A 20,025-nucleotide genomic window follows, 5' to 3' on the forward strand; every position below is an offset into this window, starting at 1 on the left:
CACCCATAAGACTCAGCAATGCCACCCATAGAGTCAGCACTGCCACCCACACACTCAGCACTGCCACTCATAGACTCAACACTGCCATTCATAGAGTCAGCACTGCCACCAATCGACTCAGCACTGCCACCCATGAGACTCAACACTGCCACCCATAGACTCAACACTGCCACCCATAGATTCAACACTGCCACCCATAGACTCAACACTGTCACGCATAGACACAATAATTCCACCCATAGACTCAACATTGCCACACATAGACTCAACTCTGCTATGCATATACTCACCAATGTGATGCAAATACTCAACACTGCCATAAATAGAGTTAACATTGGCACCCATATACTCAACATTGCCACCCATGAAGTCAGCACAGCCACCAATAGAGTCAATACTGCCACCCATAGACTCAACACTGCCAGCCGTAGACTCAGCACTGCCATGCTTAGACTCAACACTGCCATGCATAGACTCAAAACTGCCGTGCATAGACTAAACAATGCCACGCATAAACTCAACATTGCCATGTATATAGTCAGCAGTGCCACCCATAGAGTCAGCACTGCAAACCCAAACACTCATCACTGCCATCCATAAGACTCAGCACTGCCACTCACAGAGTCAGAAATGCCACATATACACTCAACACTGGCACCCATAGAGTCAGCACTGCAACCCATACATTCAGCACTGCCACGCATAAGACTCAGCACTGCCATTCAAAGAGTCAGCACTGAAACCCATATACTTAGCACTGCCACCCATAGACTCAACAATGCCATCCATAGTCAGCACTACCAGCAATAGACTCAGCACTGCCACCCATGAAACTCAACACTGCCACCCACAGAGTCAACACTGCCACACCCATAAGACTCAGCACTGCCACCCATAGAGTCAACACTGCCACCCATGAGACTCAACACTGCCACCCATAGAGTCAACACTGCCACCCATAGACTAAACCCTGCGACGCATAGGCGCAACAATCCCACTCAAAGATTCAACATTGCCACAGATAGACTTAACTCTGCCACGCATAAACTCAACAATGCGATGCAAAGACTCAACACTGCCATCCATAGAGTTAACATTGCCACCCATATACTCAACACTGCCACCCATAGAGTCAGCACTGTAACCCATACACTCATCACTGCCACCCATAGACTCAACACTGCACCCATAGAGTTAGCACTAACACCCATAGACTCAACACTGCTATCCATAGAGTCAGCACTGCCACCAATGGACTCAGCACTGCCACCCATGAGACTCAATACTGCCACCCATAGAGTCAACACTGCCACCTATAAGACTGAGCACTGCCACCCATAGAGTCCATACTGCCACCCATAGATCCAATACTGCCAGCCATAGACTCAGCACTGCCACGCATAGACTCAACACTGACACGCATAAACTCAACTCTGCCACCCATAGACTCAACATTGCCATGCATATAGTCAGCAGTGCATGCATAGACTCAATAATGCGACGCATAGATTGAACACTGCCACCCATACACTCAACACTACCACCGTTAGACTCAACACTGCCACCCATAGAATCAACACTGCCACCCATAGATTCAACACTGCCACCCGTAGAATTAATATTGCCAACCATACACTCAACACTGCCACCCATAGAGTCAGAATTGCCACCCATAGATTCAACACTGCCACCCATAAGACTCAGCAATGCCACCCATAGAGTCAGCACTGCCACCAATCGACTCAGCACTGCCACCCATGAGACTCAACACTGCCACCCATAGACTCAACACTGCCACCCATAGATTCAACACTGCCACCCATAGACTCAACACTGTCACGCATAGACACAATAATTCCACCCATAGACTCAACATTGCCACACATAGACTCAACTCTGCTATGCATATACTCACCAATGTGATGCAAATACTCAACACTGCCATAAATAGAGTAAACATTGGCACCCATATACTCAACATTGCCACCCATAAAGTCAGCACAGCCACCAATAGAGTCAATACTGCCACCCATAGACTCAACACTGCCAGCCGTAGACTCAGCACTGCCATGCTTAGACTCAACACTGCCATGCATATGAAGTATTCGGAATGACGGCAGGAAACCACTTGACGGGTAGCACACTCTTTTATTAAATCTTGACTTGTTACGATACAACGTGTGGTCTCTATTCTCACACTACACACTCCACTGACACGTGTGGTCACTACTTCTCCCACTACACACTCCACTGACACGTGTAGTTACTATAGCTTACGCTGCATGCTCACACTGCATGCTCACACTGCATTCCAGCCCCGTAACGTCCATGGAGCCTACAGACCCACCCCAAGCTTGGGCGTGGGTCACAACCTCTAGGTCCCGCGAGCCGGCCCTCACACGGACGTTCGGCCCCGGGTCCCAGGGTCCCGCCTCTGGGTCACACAGAGCCCCGGTCCTTACAAGGACAGCGGAACTAGGTGCCGCAGGGCCCTATCTCTTCCTCCGCCGTCTTCAGTCTTCGCTGGTCACCAACTCCCCGAGCGCCTGCGCGCACCGCCTTATATAGCCCTCTTGCGGACCGCGATGTGAGCACCCACTAGTCGACCAATCACGGCGCGCTGTTCCTACGATCCGTTTTCCCAGCGCGTGTTACCACTCCACAACCAATCGCCCCGCGCTGCCACACGATCACTCCCTGTCAGTGTGCGTCACCAACACCCAGCCAATCACCACCACATAACCCATGACCCCGCGCTGCCCTGTGATCCCTCACCGTCAGCGCGCGTCACCGGCACACAGCCAATCACCACGCGCTGCCCCACGATCCCCACTGTCAGCGCGTATCACCACTACACATAGACTCAAAACTGCCGTGCATAGACTAAACAATGCCACGCATAAACTCAACATTGCCATGTATATAGTCAGCAGTGCCACCCATACACTCAACACTGCCACCCATAGAGTCAGCACTGCAAACCCAAACACTCAGCACTGCCACCCACAATACTCAACACTGCCACCCATAGAGTCAGCACTGCCACCCATACACTCAACACTGCCATCCATAAGACTCAGCACTGCCACTCACAGAGTCAGAAATGCCACATATACACTCAACACTGGCACCCATAGAGTCAGCACTGCAACCCATACATTCAGCACTGCCACGCATAAGACTCAGCACTGCCATTCAAAGAGTCAGCACTGAAACCCATATACTTAGCACTGCCACCCATAGACTCAACAATGCCATCCATAGTCAGCACTACCAGCAATAGACTCAGCACTGCCACCCATGATACTCAACACTGCCTCCCGTAGAATTAACATTTCCATCAATACACTCAACACTGCCTCCCATAGAGTCAGCATTGCAACCCATACACTTAGCACTGCCACCCATGATACTCAACACTGCCTCCCGTAGAATTAACATTTCCAACAATTCACTCAACACTGCCACCCATAGACTCAGCACTGCCACCAATAGACTCAGCACTGCCACCCATGAAACTCAACACTGCCTCCCATAGAGTCAACACTGCCACCCATAAGACTCAGCACTGCCACCCATAGAGTCAACACTGCCACCCATGAGACTCAACACTGCCACCCATAGAGTCAACACTGCCACCCATAGACTAAACCCTGCGACGCATAGGCGCAACAATCCCACTCATACATTCAACATTGCCACAGATAGACTTAACTCTGCCACGCATAAACTCAACAATGCGATGCAAAGACTCAACACTGCCATCGATAGAGTTAACATTGCCACCCATATACTCAACACTGCCACCCATAGAGTCAGCACTGTAACCCATACACTCATCACTGCCACCCATAGACTCAACACTGCACCCATAGAGTTAGCACTAACACCCATAGACTCAACACTGCTATCCATAGAGTCAGCACTGCCATCAATGGACTCAGCACTGCCACCCATGAGACTTAACACTGCCACCCATAGAGTCAACACTGCCACCTATAAGACTGAGCACTGCCACCCATAGAGTCCATACTGCCACCCATAGATCCAATACTGCCAGCCATAGACTCAGCACTGCCAAGCATAGACTCAACACTGACACGCATAAACTCAACTCTGCCACCCATAGACTCAACATTGCCATGCATATAGTCAGCAGTGCATGCATAGACTCAATAATGCGACGCATAGACTTAACTCTGCCACCCATAGACTCAACACTGCCATCCATACACTCAACACTACCACCGTTAGACTCAACACTGCCACCCATAGACTCAACACTGCCACCCATAGACTCAAAACTGCCACCCATAGACTCAGCAATGCCACCCATACCCTCAACACTGCCATCCATATTCTCAACACTGCTCCATAGACTCAGAACTGCCACCCAACACTGCCACCTATAGACTCATCACTGCCACCCATAGACTCAACACCGATAAACTCAACACTACCAATAGACTCAACACTGCTACCCATAGACTCAACACTGACCATAGATTATCACTGCACCATAGACTCAAAATTACCCATAGACTCTGCACTGCCAATTGATTCAGCACTGAGACGCATACACTCAACACTGCACCATATAATAAACATCACTGCCCATAGACTCAACACTGTATCATAGACTCAGCACTTAGACCTATTGACTCAACATTGCCACCCATAGACTTAACAACAAAACTCTAACCTGTGGTAGAGTTGCCCATTGTTTGCTTGGAGATAGACTCCACCCGCGGAGTCCACCTCTATTTTCCTGGGCAAAGCCGGAGCGTCTGGACCACTCGCCCTCACCCACGTCGTGTTGGCGCAGTCAATGTTGGGCTTACGCCACAGCCGGTACAAGGCGTCGCAGGCCCAACATTCGTCGGACGAGCAACCTACGGCGTAGACGTCGGCGAAAATTTGCAGGAGACTTAACGAAGCCGTCAACCAGGACAGGTGCTCGCCAGGCGCAGGCGCCCTGGCGCAGAAGACGCTCCAATAGCCATCCTTGTAGCCGGTGGCGTAGATGTAGCCCGGTGCTCCGCCCGTGAATGACTGTACGCCAGCTGCACGCATCCGTTCAAATATACATTCGTTTAGAAAATGCAAGTATATGGGACCTCCTTTGCTCGTACCAAAATATGGTAATAGGTTTTTCCTCTTTTTTCTGTCAACAAAACAGGTGTTAAGATGTTAAAAGACCAAAATCTCACCCTTTTACAAGGAATCATGTCTTCATTAACCACAATGCTTGTGGTCAGAATGCAAACACCATTTGAGACGAGGCTCAAAAGAAAGCTGTCTCTGGTGTGGGCCAATCAGTTTCAAGGACAATGCATATATTATCAGAGTATGTTTTTTTGTTTGCATTCTGACCACAAGCATTGTGGTTAGTGCAGACATGGTTCCATGTAAAAGTTTTCAGTTTGGTTTTTTAACATCTTAACACCTGTTTTGTTGCCAGATAAAAAGAGGAAAACCCTATTATCATTTATATAGGGTGATTCATATGTTAAGAACGTTTTTGTACGTTCTTAAGTGTGGTAGAACACTACCCCAGGAACGTAACCTCTCCCATTAACATTTCTTCCTACGGGAAAGTGGGTTTCACTTAGTGCTGCTTTACTTAAAGTCGCATTTCCAGGTTCCTATACAAGGTGCAGCTCTGCCTGTGCATTGCTGCACTCCAACAGCACGCATTCATTAATGTGTATATACTGTATAGGGTGTGGTTCAATGTATGTACACAAATATAAAAAACAAACATTCGATCGTAAATTTCCCCCGGAATGTAATCTGCCCTATTAACATTGATTCCTAATGGAGAGTGGGTTTGCACTTAGTGTGGCATCACTTAAAGTCAGACATCTATAAAGGGTGGTTCGTATATAGGGTGGCCTAAAGTCAAGACATATAGGAACTCGATGCATCTCTATTATTTCCATGAGTCTCTATGGATCTCTATTCATCTCTAAGAGTCTCTATGTATCTTTATGCGCCTCTATGTATCTCTATGAGTGTTTATGTATATCTATGGATCTGAATGTATATTTACTTATCTCTGAGTCTAGCATCTCTAGGGATCTCTGAGTATAAATATTATATCGGTATTTCTTGTATATCTGTGTTGATCTGTGTATCTATCTGGGCCTCTGTGTATTTCTATGGGTCTTTGTGTATTTCTGTGGCTCTCTGTGTATCTCTGTGTATCTCTTTGAGTCTCTGAGTATCTTATTGGGTCTCTGAGTGTCTTAGTCTCTCTGTGTCTCTATAGATCTTTACGGGTTTCTATGTTTATTTATTGGTCTTTGTATATTTCGATGGGTCTCTGTGTATCTCTATGTATCTCTAATGGCCCTTGTTCATATCCATGGGTCTCTGTATCTCAATAGGTCTCTATGCATCTCTATGGGTCGCTATGTACAGTATCTGTATTCATCTCTAAGAGTATCTATCTATACTCTTTGGTTCTTTCGGTAAAGTCACGTAGGTATAAAATAAAATAAATCACGACGTTTCGATCGCAGCACAACTGACCGTCATCAGGTGGAACAGATACAGCAGGAGAACTACTGACGTAGGAGAAAGATCTGCTGCAACAAGAGTTTATATCGGATTTTAGTGGGCTCAATCCAATGGTAAGTGGGAGGAGCTAGAAAGGGAATTTGTACGTAATTAAAATGTCAATGTAAGAAGGTCCCCAGCCACCGGAGGTGGTGGGAATCCTGTAACTTGGCTGCCTCACCCAAGGGTAAATGTGAGGAGCTTTTCTAGCTCCTCCCACTTACCATTGGGTTGAGCCCACTAAAATCCGATATAAACTCTTATTGCAGCAGCTCTTTCTCCTATGTCAGCAGTTCTTCTGCTGTATCTGTTCCACCTGATGACGATCGCTTGTGTTACGATCCAAACGTCGTGATTTAATTTATTTTATACATACGTGATTTTACCGAAAGAACCAAATAGTATGGATCCCTGCAGTCACGGAAACTTCAGATCTAGATTAGTATTTATCTACCGTTACGTGTCTATGTATATCTATTGACGTGCATGCATCTCTATCAGTCTTTATGGGTCTCTGTGTATCTCTATGAGTCTCTGAATATCTCAATGGGTCTCTGAGTGTCTATATTGGTATATTGGACTCTCTGTGTCTCTATATTAATCGACGGGTCTCTGTGTATCTTTATTGTTTTTTGTGTATTTCGATGGGTCTCTGTGTATTTATATGGGCCTCAGTGTATAGCTTTGGGTCTCTGTGTATCTCAATGCGTATCTGTGTATCTATATGGGTCTCTGAGTAGCTCTATGAGTCCCTGTGTATCTTTGTGCATCTCTATGGATCTCTGTGTCTCTATTGGTCTGCGTATATCTATGGGTCTCGTGAATATATGGGTCTCTCTGTATCTCTTTCTATCTATGTATATCTTTATGAGTCTCTGTGTATCGCTGTGTAATTCTATGGGTCTGTGTTTATCTATATAGGTCTTTGAGTATCTGTATGGGCTTATGTGTGTTTCTGTACATATTATATCTTGTATTACATGCAAAAGTCTCTGGGCGTGCGCGCTTGCAAGGGATTTGGCTCTCAAACGGTGGGCGATTCAGTTTTCCCATCCGTAAACTTTAAAGTAGTTTAATTAACAAATCTATGAAATTTATTATTTTAATTATTTACTTATTGCGCGCCATCGACCAACTACCTGGTTTATCACTCCGCACGAAGCTTCAGTTCTTCTCGGCCATGGTCATTCCCTCCCTTCTCTATGCTTGCGAAACTTGGACCTCCCTAATGGAACATTTTTGCCAGTTAGAAACATTTAGGATGGCCTGCCTATGATCCATCCTGGTTTTAACCAGGCTGCATTGTGTGACGAGCTCACAAATCCTTTAAAGATGTGCAAAAAGTCCCATCGGTGAGCTCCTCCGGCAGCCAAGGCTGCGTTGCCTGAGTCAAGTAGCCCGCATGGCCAGCCACCGCATGCCTAAACAGCTTTTGTTCGGCCGGATCGAGGGGGCTAATCGAGCGCGGCACGGGCTAGAGAAGACATGGAGTGATGTGGTACAGAAGGACGTGGAGCTGAGTCGACTTGCCAATGACTGGTACCAGCCATGTCAAGATCGGCCTCTGTGGAAGAGGTTCCTGATGGACGCTACTGGGCAGTTGGAGGCATATGCCCTCCAACAACAATGGAGGGCGGAGGAGCGATGCTCACAACAACGAGCGAAGCGCCGGGTGGCTAAAGCACAGCAAGTTGGCACAGTAGGGGGCACAGGTGGTGCATCAGCCAGTCGTCTCAGTCAGTCGACCTGTACCATCTGGGTCTGCCCCATGACCTACTGGCAGCGGGTGTTCAACACTTCACTTGGCCTCAAGGTGCACATGGCCTGGCACAAGCATCGTGGTGACGTCACCGCCACTTAGTGGCGAATGGCGGTTGTTGTGTGTATGTCAAGTGGATATGTATGTGTGTGTGAGTCCATATGTGTGTGTGTGTAAGTCGATGTGTTTGTGTGTGTGTGAGTCGACGTGTGTAGGTGTGTGTCAGTCCATGTGCGTGTGTGTTAGTCGCTATGTGTGCGTAGCTCCATGTTAGTGATTGGAAGTCCATTTCTTTGCGTGTCTGTTGGTTCTTGTGTGTGTCTTAGTCCATGTGTGTGGTTTATTGACCTGGTCAAGGCCTATGATACCATCAGTAGGCCTGGCCTCTGGGTTGTTCTTCGTGCTTTCGGAGTCCCTGACCCTCTGCTCATGATCCTTAAGGACCTTCATGATGGTGAGCAGCCCCGCGTCAAACTACGTGGCCGTGAGTCAGAGCCATTCCCTTTACACCTTCCGGTGCAACAGGGATGTCTGGCTCCCACATTATTTTACGTATATTTTTACCACGTACTTCGGAGGAATTACCATCTGCTACAGATACAATGGGAGGCTGATCAATGCCCGGGTGCGGTCAAAGAATGGTTGCCTATTGCTCAACCACGTTATGTATGCCGATGATCTTCTATTTGCTGCTCACTCGGAGGAGTTCGAGGCGCTGCTGCTAAACCTGGAGCTTGCCACTAAGAGGTGGGGCCTAACCATCAGCCCCACCAAAACTAAGCACCTGCCTGGGTATTTTATACCATCGGACAGTCTACCCCCACAACTCCCAATTGGTGATGTGGCAGTTGTGGAGACATTGGAGAGTTTCTCATACTTTGCCAATGTGCAAATGACTGGCTCCGGTTTAATAACACAGGTCTCACTTCGAATTAGTCGAGCCACATTATGTTTTCATTGGTTACGTAACACTGTGTGGAAGCTACCTGGTTTATCACTCTGCACGAAGCTTCAGGTCTACTCAGCCATGGTCATTCCCTCCCTTCTCTACGCTTGCAAAACTTGGAACCACCTAATGGAACATCTTTGCCGGTTAGAAACATTTAGGATGGCCTGCCTACGATCCATCCTGGCTTTAACCAGGCTGCATTGTGTGAGGAGCTCACAAATCCTTGAAAGATGTGCAAAAAGTCCCATCGGTGAGCTCCTCCGGCAGGCAAGGCTGTGTTGCCTGAGTCATGAGGCCCGCATGGCCAGCCACCACATGCCTAAACAGCATTTGTTCGGCCGGATCGAGGGGGCTAAACGGGCGCAGCACGGGCTGGAGAAGACATGGAGTGATGTGGTACAGGAGGACGTGGAGCTGAGTCGACTTGCCGATGACTGGTAACAGCCGTGTCAAGATCGGCCTCTGTGGAGGAGGCTCCTGAAGGACACTACTGTGCAGTTGGAGGCAGTCGCCCTTCAACAGCAATGGAGGGCGGAGGAGCGATACTCACAACAATGAGCGGAGCGCTGGGTGGCTAAAGCACAGCACGTTGCCACAGTAGGGGGAACAGGTGATGCATCAGCCAGTCGTCTCAGTCAGTCGACCTGTGCCATCTGGGTCTGCCCCATGACCTCCTGGCAGTGGATGTTCGACACTTCACGTGGCCTCAAGGTGCACATAGCCTGGCACAAGCGTTGTGGTGATGTCACCGCCACTTACTGGCGAATGCTGGTTTTCTTGTTCAGTCTATGTATGTATGTGTCAGTCGATTTGTGTGTGTAACTGCATGTGTGTGTCTGCCTTTTTCGCCCGGGCAACGCCGGGTCCTTACCGCTATTCTGTGTATATATGGGTAGTGAGTTTGACTGAGTGGAATACATATACTTGGAGGCAACACATTCATTTAACTCCAACACACGGGGTAACATCCCCTTAACAGAATAACAACCTATGGTGGTGACCACCAGGCTAACTACACTAATTACGAAGTAATGAGCTACTAAGGACCGGGACCACAGCTCGGGTCCAGGTCCACGTGTTGGAGACTCGTTGAGCAGAGAACGTAGACATAGATGAAGGTTTCTTCAGGACGAACAACAATGCCGGTCCCTCTGGAGACTCAGCTTATAATCTTTGTGGCGTGGCTGGCTCCGCCCTTAGCCACGACCACCTTCCAGAATCCTCGAACAGGATTTAGATGCTAACCATGTGACCACCCATAGCCCCCACTTGGGCCCCTTTGGAGACTTAACTGGTCCCGTGTCCTCTCGGGTCCACCAGAGTGCCATGGCCTTTAGATGTAGGGCTGGCAATGCCAGCCCTACATCTAGTGCTATCAATCAATGCTCACCGGGTCGTTCTAGGACCGGTACTACACCCACACCATTCTGGTGTCCGCGGTGTTGTTACACTGCACGCCGTGCCTCTCTAGGGCCAGCACTGCACAGTGACATCCCGCGATGTCACTGCATCTGTATTACAGTGTATGTCTATGGGTCTTTATGCATTTCTGTGTATCTCTGTAAATATCTGTATATCTCTGTGCATTAACTGGGTCTATCTGTGTCTCTATGGGTCTCTGTATATCTTTGTGTATATCTAATGGTCTTTGGTTATCTCTCTGTATATCTATGGGTCTCTGTATCTCAATAGGTCTCTATGCATCTCTATGGGTTGCTATGTATCTCTAGTCATCTCTAAGAGTATCTATCTACCTTCACGTGTCTATGTATATCTATCGACGTGCATGTATCTCTATCCGTTTTTATGGTCTATATGTAGATCTATGGGTCTCAATGTGTCAATGAGTTTGACGATACAGCTAGACTAACCAAATAAACACGGAACTTGACTCCCACACTAACAATAGCAGTGGAATGTTTAGACGCAGATAGAATATCATTTGTACAGCTGTGTTCATTCAATAAAGTGTGAGCGGGCGGGTGAGTGAGTGGGTGAGTGTGTGGGTGTGTGAATGGATGAGTGGGTGAGTGAGTGGGTGAGTTAGTGGGTGAGTGGGTGAGTGAGTGGGTGTGTGAATGGATGAGTGGGTGAGTGAGTGGGTGAGTGAGTGAGTGGGTGTGTGAATGGGTGAGTGGGTCAACCAGAGGCCTTTAGTAACCTCATCCTTCGGCCGGCACTCTCACACCCTGTCCTGTAGGGCTGGCACTGCACAACAAGCATGGTGCCATCCAGCGCTATCAATTCGCGCTCACCGGACCGCTCTAGGACCGGTACTACACCCACCCCATTGTGGTGTCCACGGTGTCGTTGCACTGCACGTCGTGCCACTCTAGGGCCGCCACTGCACAGTGACATCCCGCGATGTCACTACATCTGTATCTCTGTGTATGTCTATGGGTCTCTACACATCTCTGTCTATCTCTGTGGATATCTGTGTATCTCTGTGCATTTTACTGGGTCTCTGTGTATCTCTAATGGTCTTTGATTATCTCTCTGTATATCTATGGGTCTCTGTATCTCATTAGGTCCCTATGCATCTCTATGGGTCGCTATGTAAATCCATTCATCTCTAAGAGTATCTATCTACCTTTACGTATCTATGTATATCTCTCGACGTGCATGTATCTCTATCAGTCTTTATAATCTCTATGTAGCTCTATGGGTCTCAATGTGTCAATGAGTTTGATGATACAGCTAGACTAACTAAATAAACACGGAACTTGACTCCCACACTAACAATAGCAGTGGGATGTTTAGACGCAGATAGAATATCATTGATACAACTGTGTTCATTTAATTAAGTGTGAGCGGGTGAGTGAGTGGGTGGATGAGTAGGTGAGTGAGTGGATGAGTGGGTGAGTGAGTGAATTGGTGGGTGATTGAGTGGGTGAGTGAGTGGATGAGTGAGTGAATGGGTGAGTGAGCGTGCAGGTGAATGAGTCATTGTGTGAGTGAGTGTGTAGGTGGTTGGGTGAGTGTGTGGGTGTGTGAATGGATGAGTGGGTGAGTGGGTGGGTGAGTGGATGAGTGAGACAGCAGATGCGTGAGTGGGTCGGTGAGTAGGTGAATGGGTGGGTGAGTGGGTGAGTGGGTGAGTGAGTGAATAGGTGGGTGAGTGGATGAGTGAATGAGTGGGTGAGTGAATGGTTAGGTGAGTGGGTGAGTGATGGAATGAGTGAATTGGTGAGTGGGTGAGTGGGTGGGTGAGTAGGTGAGTGGGTGGGTGAGTGGGTGGGTGAGTGGGTGAATAAGTGGGTGAGTGAGTGAGTGAGTGAGTGGGTGAGTGGGTGAGTGTGTGAATGAGAAGGTCGATTCATGGGTGTGTGGGTGAGTGGATCGGTGAGTGGGTGAATACGTGAGTGAGTGAGTGGGTGAGTGAGTGAGTGAGTGGATGGGTGAGAGAGTGGGTTGGGAAGAAGGTGCGTGTCTGAGTGGGTGAGTGAATGAATAGGTCAATGGGTGAGTGGGTGGGTCAGTTGATGAGTGAGTACATGAGTGAGTGGGTGAGTCAGTGAATGGGTGATTGGGTGGGACGGTGAGTGGATGAATGATTCAGTGAGTGGATGAGAGAGTGTGTGACTGAATGGGTGAATGGGTTAGCAGGTGTTTGGGTCAATGGATGAGTGAGTGAGTGGTTGAGTGAGTGAGTGGGTGAGTGAGTGGGTTCGAGGGTGAATGCGTGAGTGGGTGGGTGGGTGAGTGGGTGGGTGGGTGAGTGGGTGGGTGGGTGAATGGATGAATGGGTGAATGGGTGAGTGATTGGGTGGGTGGGTGAATGGGTGAGTGGGTGAGTACGTGGGTGTGTCAGTGCGTGGGTGAGTAGGTGAGTGGGTGGGTGAGTGGGTGAGTGAGTGAATAGGTAGGTGAGTGGATAAGTGAGTGAGTGGGTGACTGAGTGAATGGGTAGGTGAGTGAATGGGTGAGTGAGTGAGTGAGTGAGTGAGTGAGTGAGTGAGTGGATGAGTGAGCGAATGGGTGAGTGAACGGGCGGGTGAGTAAGTGAGTATGTGGGTGTGTGAATCGGTGAGTGGGTGAGTGAATGGGTGAGTGAGTGGGTAGGTGGGTGGGTGGGTGAGTGGGTGAGTGAGTGGGTGGCTGAGTGAATAGGTGGGTGAGTGGGTGAGTGAGTGGGTAGGTGGGTGGGTGGGTGAGTGGGTGAGTGAGTGGGTGGCTGAGTGAATAGGTGGGTGAGTGGGTGAGTGATGGAATGGGTGAATTGGTGAGGGGGTGAGTGGGTGGGTGAACGGGTGGGTGAGTAGGTGAGTGGGTGGGTTAGTAATCGAGTTAGTGAGTGGGTGAGTGGGTGATTGAGAAGGTGGATTCATAGGTGTGCGGGTGAGTGGATCGGTGAATGAGTGATGGAGTTAGTGAGTGGTTGAGTGGGTGTGTGTGTGAGTGGGTTGGTGAGTAGATACGTGATTGAGTGGGTGAGTGCGTGAATAGGTCAATGGGTGAGTGGGTGGGTGAATGGATGAGTGGGTCGGTGGGTGAATGGGTGGATGAGTGGATGGATGAGCGGTTAAGTGAGTGGTTGGTTGAGTTGGTGTGTGGGTGAGTTGTTGGGTGAGTAGGTGAGTGACCGAGTGGGTGAGTTGGTGAATGGGTGATTTGGTGAGTGGGTGGGACGGTGAGTTGATGAATGAGTGTGCGAGTGGATGAGAGAGTGGGTGAGTGAATAGATGAATGCGTGAGCAGGTGGTTGGGTTAATGGATGAGTGAGTGAGTGGTTGAGTGAGTGAACGGATGAGTGAGTGTGTGAGTACGTGAGTGATTATGTGGGTGAGTGGATGTGTGAATGAGTGAGAAAATGAGTGAGTGAATGAATGAGTGAGTGGGTGAGTGAGTGGGTGAATGGGTGAGTGATTGGGAGGGTGGGTGAATGGGTGAGTACGTGGGTGGGTGAGTACGTGGGTGGGTGAGTGAGTAGGTGAATGACTGAGTGGGTGAGGGAATAGGTGAATGGGTGAGTGGTTGGGTGAGTGGGTTGGTGGTTGGGATAGTGGGTGGGTGGGTGAGTGGGTGAAAGGGTGAGTGGGTGGGTGGGTGAGTAGGTGAGTGACTGAGTGGGTGAGTGAATAGGTGAATGGGTGAGTGGATGAGTGAGTGAGTGAGTGAATGGGAGCTTGAGTGGGTGGGTGCGTGAATGGGTAAGTGGGTGGGTAAGTGGATGAGTGAAATAGTGGATGAGTGAGTGAGTGGATGAGTGAGTGAGTGAGTGGATGAGTGAGTGAGTGGATAAGTGAGTGAGTGGATGATTGAGTGGGTTGGTGGGTGGGTGAATGGATGAGTAGGTGAGTGAGTGGTTGAGTGAGTGGGTGATTGAGTGAGTGCATGGGTGAGTAGGTGAGTGGGTGAGTGAATAGGTGAGTGGATGAGTGAGTGAGTAAGTGGCTGAGTAAGTGGATAAGTGATTTCTTGAGTAGATGATTGAGTGGGTGGGTGGTTGGGTGAGTGGGTGGGTGGGTGAGTGGATGAGTGGGTGGGAGGGTGAGTGGGTGGATGAGTAGGTGAGTAGGTGAGTGACTGAGTGGATGAGTGAGTGAATATGTGAATGGGTGAATGGATGAGTGAGTGGATGATTGAGTGGGTGGGTGAATTGATCAGTGGGTGAATGAGTGGTTGATTGAGTGGTTGAGTGAGTGAGTGGGTGAGTGGGTGAGTGGGTGAGTGGGTGAGTGGGTGGGTGAGTGGATGAGTGAGTTAGTGAGTGGTTGAGTGGGTGGGTAAGTGGGTGAGTGGGTGGTTGGGTGTGTGGGTGAGTAAGTGGGAGGGTGAGTGGGTGGGTGAGTATGTGAGTGGATAAGTGAGTGAATGGATGATTGAGTGGGTGGGTGCGTGAATGCGTAAGTGGGTGGGTGAGTGATGAGTGAATGAGTGGATGAGTGAGTAAGTGGATGAGTGAGTTGATGAGTGAGTGCATAAGTGAGTGGATTTATTGAGTGGGTGGGTGGTTCGGTGAATGGATGAGTGGGTGAGTGAGTGGATGAGTGAGTGGTTGGGTGAGTGAGTGGGTGGGTGGATAGGTGAGTGTGTGAGTGGCTGTGTTGGTGAGTGGATGAGTGAGTTAGTGAGTGGGTGAGTTGTTGGGTGAGTAGGTGAGTGACCGAGTGGGTGAGTTGGTGAATGGGTGATTTGGTGAGTGGGTGGGACGGTGAGTTGATGAATGAGTGTGCGAGTGGATGAGAGAGTGGGTGAGTGAATAGATGAATGCGTGAGCAGGTGGTTGGGTTAATGGATGAGTGAGTGAGTGGTTGAGTGAGTGAACGGATGAGTGAGTGTGTGAGTACGTGAGTGATTATGTGGGTGAGTGGATGTGTGAATGAGTGAGAAAATGAGTGAGTGAATGAATGAGTGAGTGGGTGAGTGAGTGGGTGAATGGGTGAGTGATTGGGAGGGTGGGTGAATGGGTGAGTACGTGGGTGGGTGAGTACGTGGGTGGGTGAGTGAGTAGGTGAATGACTGAGTGGGTGAGGGAATAGGTGAATGGGTGAGTGGTTGGGTGAGTGGGTTGGTGGTTGGGATAGTGGGTGGGTGGGTGAGTGGGTGAAAGGGTGAGTGGGTGGGTGGGTGAGTAGGTGAGTGACTGAGTGGGTGAGTGAATAGGTGAATGGGTGAGTGGATGAGTGAGTGAGTGAGTGAATGGGAGCTTGAGTGGGTGGGTGCGTGAATGGGTAAGTGGGTGGGTAAGTGGATGAGTGAAATAGTGGATGAGTGAGTGAGTGGATGAGTGAGTGAGTGAGTGGATGAGTGAGTGAGTGGATAAGTGAGTGAGTGGATGATTGAGTGGGTTGGTGGGTGGGTGAATGGATGAGTAGGTGAGTGAGTGGTTGAGTGAGTGGGTGATTGAGTGAGTGCATGGGTGAGTAGGTGAGTGGGTGAGTGAATAGGTGAGTGGATGAGTGAGTGAGTAAGTGGCTGAGTAAGTGGATAAGTGATTTCTTGAGTAGATGATTGAGTGGGTGGGTGGTTGGGTGAGTGGGTGGGTGGGTGAGTGGATGAGTGGGTGGGAGGGTGAGTGGGTGGATGAGTAGGTGAGTAGGTGAGTGACTGAGTGGATGAGTGAGTGAATATGTGAATGGGTGAATGGATGAGTGAGTGGATGATTGAGTGGGTGGGTGAATTGATCAGTGGGTGAATGAGTGGTTGATTGAGTGGTTGAGTGAGTGAGTGGGTGAGTGGGTGAGTGGGTGAGTGGGTGAGTGGGTGGGTGAGTGGATGAGTGAGTTAGTGAGTGGTTGAGTGGGTGGGTAAGTGGGTGAGTGGGTGGTTGGGTGTGTGGGTGAGTAAGTGGGAGGGTGAGTGGGTGGGTGAGTATGTGAGTGGATAAGTGAGTGAATGGATGATTGAGTGGGTGGGTGCGTGAATGCGTAAGTGGGTGGGTGAGTGATGAGTGAATGAGTGGATGAGTGAGTAAGTGGATGAGTGAGTTGATGAGTGAGTGCATAAGTGAGTGGATTTATTGAGTGGGTGGGTGGTTCGGTGAATGGATGAGTGGGTGAGTGAGTGGATGAGTGAGTGGTTGGGTGAGTGAGTGGGTGGGTGGATAGGTGAGTGTGTGAGTGGCTGTGTTGGTGAGTGGATGAGTGAGTTAGTGAGTGGGTGAGTGGGTGTGTGTGTGGATGAGTGGGTGGGTGAATTAATGAATCAGTGGATGGATGAGTGTTTAAGTGAGCGGTTGGGTGAGTGGGTGGGTGGGTGAGTGAGTGGGTAGGTGGGTGAGTGAGTGAGTGAATGGGAGCTTGAGTGGGTGGGTGCGTGAATGGGTAAGTGGGTGGGTAAGTGGATGAGTGAAATAGTGGATGAGTGAGTGAGTGGATGAGTGAGTGAGTGGATGAGTGAGTGAGTGAGTGGATAAGTGAGTGAGTGGATGATTGAGTGGGTTGGTGGGTGGGTGAATGGATGAGTAGGTGAGTGAGTGGTTGAGTGAGTGGGTGATTGAGTGAGTGCATGGGTGAGTAGGTGAGTAGGTGAGTGGGTGAGTGAATAGGTGAGTGGATGAGTGAGTGAGTAAGTGGCTGAGTAAGTGGATAAGTGAGTTCTTGAGTAGATGATTGAGTGGGTGGGTGGTTGGGTGAGTGGGTGGGTGGGTGAGTGGATGAGTGGGTGGGAGGGTGAGTGGGTGGGTGAGTATGTGAGTAGGTGAGTGACTGAGTGGATGAGTGAGTGAATAGGTGAATGGGTGAATGGATGAGTGAGTGGATGATTGAGTGGGTGGGTGAATTGATCAGTGGTTGAATGAGTGGTTGATTGAGTGGTTGAGTGAGTGAGTGGGTGAGTAGATGAGTGGGTGAGTGGGTGGGTGAGTGGATGAGTGAGTTAGTGAGTGGGTGAGTGGGTGGGTAAGTGGGTGAGTGGGTGGTTGGGTGTGTGGGTGAGTAAGTGGGAGGGTGAGTGGGTGGGTGAGTATGTGAGTGGATAAGTGAGTGAATGGATGATTGAGTGGGTGGGTGCGTGAATGCGTAAGTGGGTGAGTGAGTGGATGAGTGAATGAGTGGATGAGTGAGTAAGTGGATGAGTGAGTTGATGAGTGAGTGCATAAGTGAGTGGATTTATTGAGTGGGTGGGTGGTTCGGTGAATGGATGAGTGGGTGAGTGAGTGGATGAGTGAGTGGTTGGGTGAGTGAGTGGGTGGGTGGATAGGTGAGTGTGTGAGTGGCTGTGTTGGTGAGTGGATGAGTGAGTTAGTGAGTGGGTGAGTGGGTGTGTGGGTGAGTGGGTGGGTGGGTGGGTGAGTGAGTGAGTCAGTGGGTGGGTGGCAGGGTGAGTAGTTGTGTGACTGCGTGGGTGAGTGAGTGAATAGGTGGTGAGTGGATGAGTGAGTAAGTGGATGATTAAGTTAGTGGATAGTTAAGTGAGTGTGTTAGTGAATGGGTGATTGAGTGGGTGGGTGCGTGAATGGGTAAGTGGATCAGTGGAAGAGTGAATGCGTGGATGAGTGATTGAATGGATGAGTGAGTGAGTGGATGACTGAGTGAGCGAATAAGTCGATGATTGAGTGAGTGGATAAGTGAGTGAATAGGTGCTTAAGTGAGTGGGTGCGTGAATGGGTAATTGAGTGAGTGGATGAGTGAGTGGATGAGTGAGTGCATAAGTGAATGAGTGAGTGAGTGGATTATTGAGTGAGTGGGTGGGTGGGTGAATAGGTGAGTGGGTGAGTGTCTGTGTTGGTGAGTGAATGAGTGAGTTAGTGAGTGGGTGAGTGGGTGGGGTGTGTGGATGAGTGGGTGGGTGAATGAGCGAATGAGTGGATGGATGAGTGTTTAAGTGAGCGCTTGGGTGAGTGGGTGAGTGGGTGGGCGGGTGAGTGGGTGGGTTAGTGGGTGGGTGAGTGGTTGAGTGACTCAGTGGGTGAGTGAGTGAATAGGTGGTGAGTGGATGAGTGCTTGAGTAAGTGGATGATTAAGTGAGTGGATAGGTAGGTGAGTGTGTTAGTGAATGAGTAGAGTGGGTGGGTGCGTGAATGGGTAAGTGGGTCAGTGGATGAGTGAATGCGTGGATGAGTGATTGAGTGGATGAGTGAGTGAGTGGGTGAGTGGGTGAGTGGGTGGGTGGGTGAGTTGGTGGGTGAGTTGGTGGGTGAGTGGGTGGGTGAATGAATGGGTGAATGAGTGGGTGAGTGAGTAGGTGAGTGAATAGGTGAATGGGTGAATGGTTGGGTGAGTGGGTCGGTGACTGAGTGGGTGAGTGAGTGAATAGGTGAATATGTGAGTGGATGAAAAGTGAGCGAGTAAGTGGATGATTGAGTGAGTGGATAAGTGAGTGAGTGAATGGGTACTTAAGTGAGTGGGTGCGTGAATGGGTAAATGAGTGATTGGATGAGTGAATGAGTGGATGAGTGATTGAGTGGATGAGTGAGTGAGTAGATGAGTGAGTGAAAAAGTGAATGGGTGAATGGATGAGTGAGTAAGTGGATGATTGAGATGAGTGGATAAGTGAGTGTGTGTTAGTGAATGGGTGATTGAGTGGGTGGGTGCGTGAATGGGTAAGTGGGTGGGTGAGTGGATGAGTGAATGAGTGGATGAGTGAGTGGATGAGTGAGTGCATAAGTGCATGAGTGAGTGAGTGGATTATTGAGTGAGTGGGTGGGTGGGTGAATAGGTGAGTGGGTGAGTGTCTGTGTTGGTGAGTGAATGAGTGAGTTAGTGAGTGGGTGAGTGGGTGGGTGGGTGGGTGAGTGGGTGGGTGGGTGAGTTAGTGGGTGAGTGAGTGGTTGAGTGACTCAGTGTGTGAGTGAGTGAATAGGTGGTGAGTGGATGAGTGAGTGAGTAAGTGGATGATTAAGTGAGTGGATAGGTAGGTGAGTGTGTAAGGGAATGGGTAGAGTGGGTGGGTGCGTGAATAGGTAAGTGGGTCAGTGGATGAGTGAATGCGTGGATGAGTGATTGAGTGGATGAGTGAGTGAGTGAGTGGATGAGTGAGTGAGTGAGTGGGTGAGTGGGTGGGTGAGTGGGTGGGTGAGTTGGTGGGTGAGTGGGTGGGTGAATGAATGGGTGAATGAGTGGGTGAGTGAGTAGGTGAGTGATTAGGTGAATGGGTGAGTGAGTGGATGAATGGTTGGCTGAGTGGGTGGGTGACTGAGTGGGTGAGTGAGTGAATATGTGAATAGGTGAGTGGATGAGTGAGTGAGCGAGTAAGTGGATGATTGAGTGAGTGGATAAGTGAGTGAGTGAATGGATACTTAAGTGAGTGGGTGCGTGAATGGGTAAATGAGTGATTGGATGAGTGAGTAAGTGGATGATTGAGTGAGTGGATA

At 49.4% G+C, this 20,025-nt stretch overlaps 1 long non-coding RNA gene across 1 annotated transcript in view; it reads right to left on the minus strand.

Annotated features, from left to right (window-relative positions):
* LOC133359080 (uncharacterized) overlaps positions 1-20,025 on the minus strand; it is a 45,449-nt gene that overhangs the window by 20,407 nt on the left and 5,017 nt on the right. Inside the window, exon 3 of the long non-coding RNA XR_009757147.1 lies at positions 4,703-5,063. This is a non-coding gene — a long non-coding RNA (uncharacterized LOC133359080). The remainder of the gene's footprint in view (positions 1-4,702; positions 5,064-20,025) is intronic.

The sequence above is a fragment of the Lethenteron reissneri genome, chromosome 64, assembly GCF_015708825.2.
Source record: "Lethenteron reissneri isolate LAM-NWPU_2019-01 chromosome 64, ASM1570882v1, whole genome shotgun sequence".
Lineage (NCBI taxonomy): Eukaryota > Metazoa > Chordata > Hyperoartia > Petromyzontiformes > Petromyzontidae > Lethenteron > Lethenteron reissneri.